The sequence below is a fragment of the Mesocricetus auratus genome, unplaced genomic scaffold (genome assembly GCF_017639785.1).
Source record: "Mesocricetus auratus isolate SY011 unplaced genomic scaffold, BCM_Maur_2.0 Super-Scaffold_100008, whole genome shotgun sequence".
In the NCBI taxonomy this organism is placed as follows: Eukaryota; Metazoa; Chordata; class Mammalia; order Rodentia; family Cricetidae; genus Mesocricetus; species Mesocricetus auratus.
The window spans coordinates 47,695,315-47,702,867 of record NW_024429192.1 but is presented as its reverse complement, the minus strand read 5'-3'; the positions used below and the strand labels follow the sequence as shown (position 1 = coordinate 47,702,867).

The window sequence follows — 7,553 nt, the reverse complement described above, 5'->3', positions numbered from 1 at the left end:
TTTTTTTTTTTTTTTTGAAGCAGGGTTTCTCTATGGCTTTGGAGGCTGTCCTGGAACTAGCTTTTGTAGACCAGGCTGGTCTTGAACTTGCAGAGATCCGCCTGCTTCTGTCTCCCAAGTGCTGGGATTAAAGGCGTGTGCCACCAATGCCCGGCGTAAAGGTTTTTTCTTAACAGGATTAACAAATGTTTAATATTTCTAGTCAAGATGGTCTGAATTTGCACTTTGCTTATTCTACAAGAAAATGGATGAATTTTGTGTGTCTTAGTAACCTTATCACTCCAAAATTGAACAGTTTTAAACAACAGATTTGTTGAATTCCATTGTATACCAAACAAGCAATGTGTGAGATCTTATAACATCAAGTATCACTCAGGGCATTTTCTGTAAGAGTTGATAATGGCTGTAGGAGCTACTTCATTGCATTTACATGGCTGTCAGATCTCAGTTCTCATTATGTTAGTGTAGCCATTGGAATCATTTGGAACATTAAGATGAAACACCTGATACTTAACAAGCCTAGTGTTGGTCTTTAAATAAAAATTATGGTCTTTCTGAATTATGATGAAAGCTGAAATCTTAACATTTGAGAAGAGGTACTATTGGATAGAATATGTTGTCATTTTCTGCACATTGAATTAGGAGCTCATTTACAACAGACAGTTTACAGGTGGTGAAGTGTTTCGATGTGGGTACTAGGAACTGGACAGGAGTCCTCCAAGAGCAGTAAATGCTCTTAACTGCTGAGCCATCTCCAGCCTCTGTTTTGTTTTGTTTTTACCTGAGAAAATTTTATATGGTCCCAGGTTACACATTTTTTTTCAAGTTTCTGCATACCTAGAATAAAGCATGGTCTAAGTAACTTATTAATCACAAGAAATTTTAAGTACATTGAACAGAAAAAGCTATAGGATACAGTTGTAATACTCTTTTTTTTTTTTTTTTTTTTTTGGTTTTTCGATACAGTTGTAATACTCTTGGTTTTTCGAGACAGGGTTTCTCTGTGGCTTTGGAGGCTGTCCTGGAACTCACTTGGTAGTCCAGGCTGGTCTCGAACTTACAGAGATCCGCCTGCCTCTGCCTCCCGAGTGCTGGGATTAAAGGCGTGCGCCCCCAACGCCCAGCCAGTTGTACTACTCTTAAAGTATATGTGGTGATAAATGTATACAAAAACTTGAATCTAGTTTTATTAGTCTACATATTGAGAAATGGGAAGGGGAGTATTAAAGGAAACACAATGGAGGAAATTATAGCAGTTGTCAATACGGAAGTAAAGTCATATTAAGGAAATTAAAATGGACCCAAAAAAAGTGACCAATGATGCAAGTGAAAGAAGGGTCATTTAGGTTGTGGCTTATTTGTAAATTTTGTGAAATGTAACAAGATGGCTCAGTAGGTAATGGGTGCTTGCTGTCAAGTCTTAAAACCTGAGTTCAATCCTTGGAGCCCACATGCTGGAAATAGAGCTGACTCCTACTGTTTGACCTCCACAAATGAACTCGACACAAATGCATGAATGAGTGTTTTAAAAATACAGAACCAGTTAGCATTGCCCAACCTATTTTATGGGAAGAGCATTATAATGGTGAGAGTGAGGTTGAGAAAACTAGATTGCTATCTCATGATTAAAATCAGAAAAATCATTAAAACGAGTGAGTTATGTGATGTAGAATTTGTCTCAGGAATTGAAAATGAATTTGTGTACATTATACTCCATCTTAATAGATGATGAAGGTCTCCTGCATGGATCATACCTAGCCCCTTGGTTTCCACTTTATCAGCTTTCATTGGCAAATAATTCACATTTCCTGGCATCTCCACCATCCCTGGGTCTTAATCTTTCTTAGCTTCATGAAATTGCATAGCTTCATGAAATTGCCTTTCAGGACCTTGCCGATTGGAGTCTGCTGCCCATTGTTTATTCTCAGTGGCCTTATGGAACTGTGCCATAAACCTCTATGACAAATTTTTCTCGTCGCCTAAATTAGCCCCATCTAGATGCTGCTGCCAAGTTCTGGGGACAGCTCAAGATACGAATAGTCTTGTCTCATAGTTGTGTTGGCTTCTACTGACCCTGAGAAAACTTTCTAGACAGTAGATTTGAGTATGAGTGACATTCTCAGTTTTTTTCCTTAAGATGAATTTGCATTGTTGTGAAATGGAGCCTTTGCTGGGTGAGCTCATGCACACAGTACTTTTTCTATTGCCCCAGTCTGAAGTTTTCTTTTAATGGCATTAATCTCTTAACAATTATAAATGCTTAGACTTTGCCCTATTTTCTACTTGCAACTTGTTATTAATTTTTCGTGCCTTTCTGCTCCCTCACTATACATTTAGTCAAGAGCAATGAGCAATACCTGTATCACAGGTATTTCAGTTCCATCTTGAAATTTCCTCTATCAAAAACAGCCAGGGGCCTAGAGAGATGACTCAGAGGTTAAAAGCTGCTCTTCCAGAGGTCCTTAGTTCAATTCCCAGCAACCACATGTTAACTCGCAACCATCTATAATGAGATCTGGTACCCTCTTCTGGCTAAATCTTAAAAAAAAAAAAAAAAGACAAACAGAATGTGAGGCATCTGATTATAATGCCTCACAAAGAGGGATAAATGCTAATGCTCAACTTGCTTTCTCTTTTTAATTTTTTTCTGCTGCCCACTCTGCCACATTGGATAGTATCACATTTAGGGTAAGTCTTCCCTCTTTGGTTAAAATTTTCAGGGAACTCTCTCATAGGTACATCAAGATTGTGATATTGACAATAAAAGCTATCACGACAAAAGAGAAGCTGAAAAACTATAAAAGCCTGCAGCTACAATACTTATTGATGAGATCTTGTCTTTTTTATATGTAAGACTGGGAAGAAGGTGAAGAAAACTGCTCTCGGCACTTGCATACTATTGTGTACTGTCATAGTCCACTGATTAAAAGCCTTAAGTTTGGGAAGAAGTAAACAGTTTTTACTTGCAAGTGATATGATTAAACAAAATGCTGGTGGGTTTTGGAGAACTTCACTACTTGAGTTCACATAAAGTGGTGTCAATGTCAACATAAACCAACCAGTGCTACAGAATTGAGTATATAAATATATCTACACTTGTATGATCGAGGTTTCTCTTCTAGCCCTAGATGTCCTAGACCAGGCTTGCCGTAAAGTCACAGAGCTCTGCTTGCCTGTGCTCATATTAAAGGGCTTTTTCCCCCTTCTGTCTTCCCTTCCTTTTAAAAATATAGCACCTGGAGCATGACAGTACTTTCTGGCCTTGAACACAGAGATTCACCTACCTGCTTTCCAAGTGCCGGGATTGAAGGCAAGTACCAATGTAGGGCCTGGCTGTGCTTTTAGAGACATTAAGAAACACAAAACCCAACAGGTGGTGATAGTATACACCTTTAATTCCAGCATTTGGGAGATAGAGGCAGGTGGATCTCTGAGTTCGAGGCCAGCCTGGTTTACAGAGTGAGTTACAGTACAGGCTGCACACAGAAAAGAAACCCTGTCTTAAAACAAAACCTAGTGGATTTTGTTTTACCATATAAAAATGGCATTCAGCCCATGAGGTAACAAACTTCAATGCCCTTGACACTTTGAAGAAAGATTGGAGGCAGGGTGGTAGATTGCTTTCAGTTAGAGATTCACATCCATACATTATAACAAACTTCAATGTCCTTGACCCTGAGGAAAGACTGAAGGCAGGGTTGTGGGTTTGCTTTCAGTTAGAAATTCACTTCCATACATTATGTGTGTGCCCCCAACATAAGACTTATAACCTGGCCAAACAGGTATTTCATGAGCAAATTCAGAGAAAGATTGATGGGCTTCTGGAACAATAAAGCTTTTATATTGACATTCTAAGAAGGGATTTTCTAAATGAAAAGACTATTGTTTCAGTTGCATCAAGGACTTAACAGGTTAAGATTCAGATCTCACCTTCATTTCTGGAGAACAGACACCACAATGCCATAATTAGAATGATAGACTCAAAATGAATAGAGAAAAGATGACACAGAGAAATGCCTACTGAGTTGGCATCTCTATTGTAACCTTTGCTCTTTTAGCATGGCCACCTAGCTGTGTGACACTGGGGCAATGGTTGCTTTCTCAGGCTCTGACTTTCTCCATAAGTGATGCCAACAGCTGTATTGCAGGGTGATTATGTGGATGAAACAGGTTAGTAAACAAGCCATTCTTTTTTTTTTTTTTTTTTTTTTTTTTTTGGTTTTTTGGTTTTTACGAGACAGGGTTTCTCTGTATTGTTTTGGAGGCTATCGGTCCAGCCCAGCCTCGAACTCACAGAGCTCTGCCTGCCTCTGCCTCCTGAGTGCTGGGATTAAAGGCGTGCACCACCACCGCCCGGCAACAAGCCATTCTTATAAAATGCAAAACCCAAGCCGCACAATTATTGAAAACATTAGCACAACATATACAGAAAATTTCTAAGTCAGTGAGAGATACTCCCAGAGATTAAACTATAATATATTAAAATAAAATCCACGGTAATAAAACCAATATGATATGGAAATATGCTCAGCACCACTATTTGTTAGAAAAAGTGCTGCACATCTGTAACATCAGTAATCCCTGCACCAGGGGTAATAAAACCAATATGATATGGAAATAAGCTCAGCACCACTATTTGTTAGAAAAAGTGCTGCACATCTGTAACACCTGTAATCCCTGCACCAGGGAAGCTAAGGTAGTAGATTCGCCAGTTTAATGATTTCCTAAAATATCTAGGGAGTCTGTCTCAAAAGGTTAGGAATGACAACAGTTCAGTGTCAGTGGTGGTGTGGACTATCTGAATCCTTCATTACTGCTGTTGAGAATGCAAAATAAAAATTACAATCTCTGGAAAAGCTGGGGTATTCAAGAAACATGGAAGTAAACACTTGTACTACTCCTATTAAGGAAAAGATAGGGCTCTAAAACGAGAGAAAGTCTAACTCTCCAAATTACAAAGCATGTTTTTATTTGGTACTAAAAAGCTGCGGGACCCGGTGGCACAGAAACTTCTGTTGACAAAGGACAGCGTGGAGTCTGCTCTCTCCGTTATGTAGGTTCTGGAGATGAAGCTCAGGTCGTCAGGCTCGTTGGCAGGTGGCACCTTTACTCTGAGCCACTTCACCGTCTCACCATTTTAGGATTTTTTACTTCAGTTAGGAAATGATTAAAATTAAAAGTTATTCTGATCTTTATGGATCAGATTTTTAAATCATGTCTGAATGCTATTAATAAGAGTTCAAAAAACTCTTAAATTCTGTTTTCTGAATCATCAAAACTTTGTTTTGCATCTGAATGTAGTGGTTCACCCTTTTAATTCAAGCATTCATATTCAAAATGCAGAGGCAGCTGGATCTCTGAGTTCAAAGACAGCCTAGTCTCAAAATAAACCCTAGCATATACGATTTTAATTAATTTATTGTAGTCAGGAAGTTATGTGTTCCCTGGATTTGATATTTGTTACCCATAGAACCTTAAATTTTTACTAAGATGGAAATCATGTAGCTGGACATACATTAACATTATAGTTTCTCTCACTCATAAGGTCTCTGCTGCTTGGGATTGGGAATGACAAATCCATTTAAAGGCTAATTAACACTCACTGCCCTGGCCCAGATGGGACAAGGAAGTGGAAAAAAAAATCAGACTGCTTATTAGCACCAGTTTTGAAGTAACGTTAAAGGTCTGTTTCATCACAGATTTTCAAAACGCGGAGTAAAGATAAAACGTCCTTACTTTCTAATCACGCGGTGTGCTTCCACTGTTTCATTTGCTATGTGACTATATCTGGTTGTGAAGACCTCATAAATCTTTCACCACCACTAGGTGGAGGATCCGACACCTGTCACAGGGAGACAGGCTTGTGAAATGAAATAAAACTAGGAAAAGGTAGTTGGAACCACAGTTCGAGAGCTCCAAGCGACTCTGAGGTCTCCGGTCCAGGGTCTAGTAACCTACAAGTTTAGGCTTCCAATCCCCCTCCCCTAAAGTCACACACTGCCTCCCACAGCTTGAGGCTCTGGGACATTTCTGAAAACGGCTTTTAAACTTTTGGTCAAATAAAGGACCTCAGGAGTCTACAGTTTACAAATTCCAGCAGCCTTGGGTCTGCAAAGATCTCGCACTGAAAGGGAAGTCCGGGCAGAGCTGAAATTCTCCACCACACTTCCCGCCTTCTGATCCTGCAGGCTGAAGGGACTTGTCTATCTCTGAGAGCCTCTGGTGCCCTTCACCTCTTCACTTTTTCCACGTCTAAGCTCACACTGATATATGCCAGAAGCACAGTGGAGAACCGGACGCTAGGAAGTTTCTTAAGACAGAGTTTCTGGCTTCTCAACGCGTCCCCTTTAAGGAAGCAGGCCTACGTCTGTCCCATTCACCTACTGGCCTTCCTTTCTGCCCGTCACTCTACCTTTAAGAATATTTCCTGTTCTTTCAACCCAACTTGCACACCTCCGCCCCCCGGCCGTGTTCATTGGGCCGCCTGAGGCCTGTTCCCTCCTAGCTGTTCCCTCCACCTCCTCCCGCCCTCTAGCCTAGCGCAGCGGAATTTCGGCCACCGATTGGCTACCACGCAGCCTCCCCGGCACGGGATTGGTGGAACGGTCAGTCGGGGCGGGCGCGCGGCGCATCCAGGCTAGGCTGTGCGCGTGCGGAGCGGCGACCGCGGGAGGGGCGGGCGGGAGGGAGGGGCGGGGGGAGGGGGGCTGGGAAAGTTGAGGCCGTGCTGCCGCCGGGTCTCCGGCCTCGAGGGCTCGGGCTCGCTGCGGCGGCGGTGGCCGCGAGCAGAGGCGACGGGGGCGGGGGGAGAGGAGGGCCCGGGCCCGCGCTCCCCCAGCCCCGCAGAAGCAGGCGGCGGCTGCGGACCCAGAGGCTCGCCTGGCCGGCCAGACACCGCTACCTTCCGCTCCTGGGACCATGACCCAGGCGGGGGTCGCCGCCACTGCGGCCGGGAGTGCGTCGCCGGCGGGTGAGTGGCCGCAGGAGGGGGCGCTGACAGCCTGGGCCGCGGCTGCGGGGGCGGCTCCGGGGGGGCGGCCCCGGACTCAGCTCCACCCACCCCCTCCTAGCAGCGCGAGGTGAGGGCTAAACTGAGTGTCCCTGGTTCCTGGGGACCCCAGAGCTCCCACCCGTCCCAGGGCAAGCTCCCTCCTAACCCCGGGCTGCCCGCACCCTAGGTGCCAGGCCCGCGGGGGTTCGCCCTGCTCCTGTGTGCGCCGGCGGACAAGAGGCCCCATGCTGTCCTGGGTGCATAAAGAACTGGGCAGCCAGGTCCCCACCGGGTGGCCTTTACCCGCCTCCTTCACCTTTTGCCATCCCCTCCATCTCTTTCCTTGTTTTCTGACTTCCTTCTGACCTACTCGTCAAACTCGTGCTTTTGTAACTTTCACCCCTGTGTCGGAGAGTTAGGCTGGCGTTTTCTTCTTAGAAGCCCATCTTTTTAGCTTCGGAACAGCATTCTGATCCAAGCGAATGACTAGCTCGTCTGATTTCATATTTCCTGAAAAAGTATGAGGTTTGTGGGCTCTTGCTGAGGTTGGACATTTTGACTA

General features: G+C 43.8%; 1 protein-coding gene across 2 annotated transcripts in view; it reads left to right on the top strand.

The window, feature by feature from the left end:
- The first annotated feature begins 6,721 nt into the window (after positions 1 to 6,721).
- Positions 6,722 to 7,553, top strand: part of Usf3 (upstream transcription factor family member 3) — a 47,170-nt gene continuing 46,338 nt past the window's right edge. For both annotated transcript variants that reach the window (XM_040750792.1, XM_040750793.1), the window contains exon 1: positions 6,722 to 6,970. The gene's annotated coding sequence lies outside the window, so the exon portion shown is untranslated. The remainder of the gene's footprint in view (positions 6,971 to 7,553) is intronic.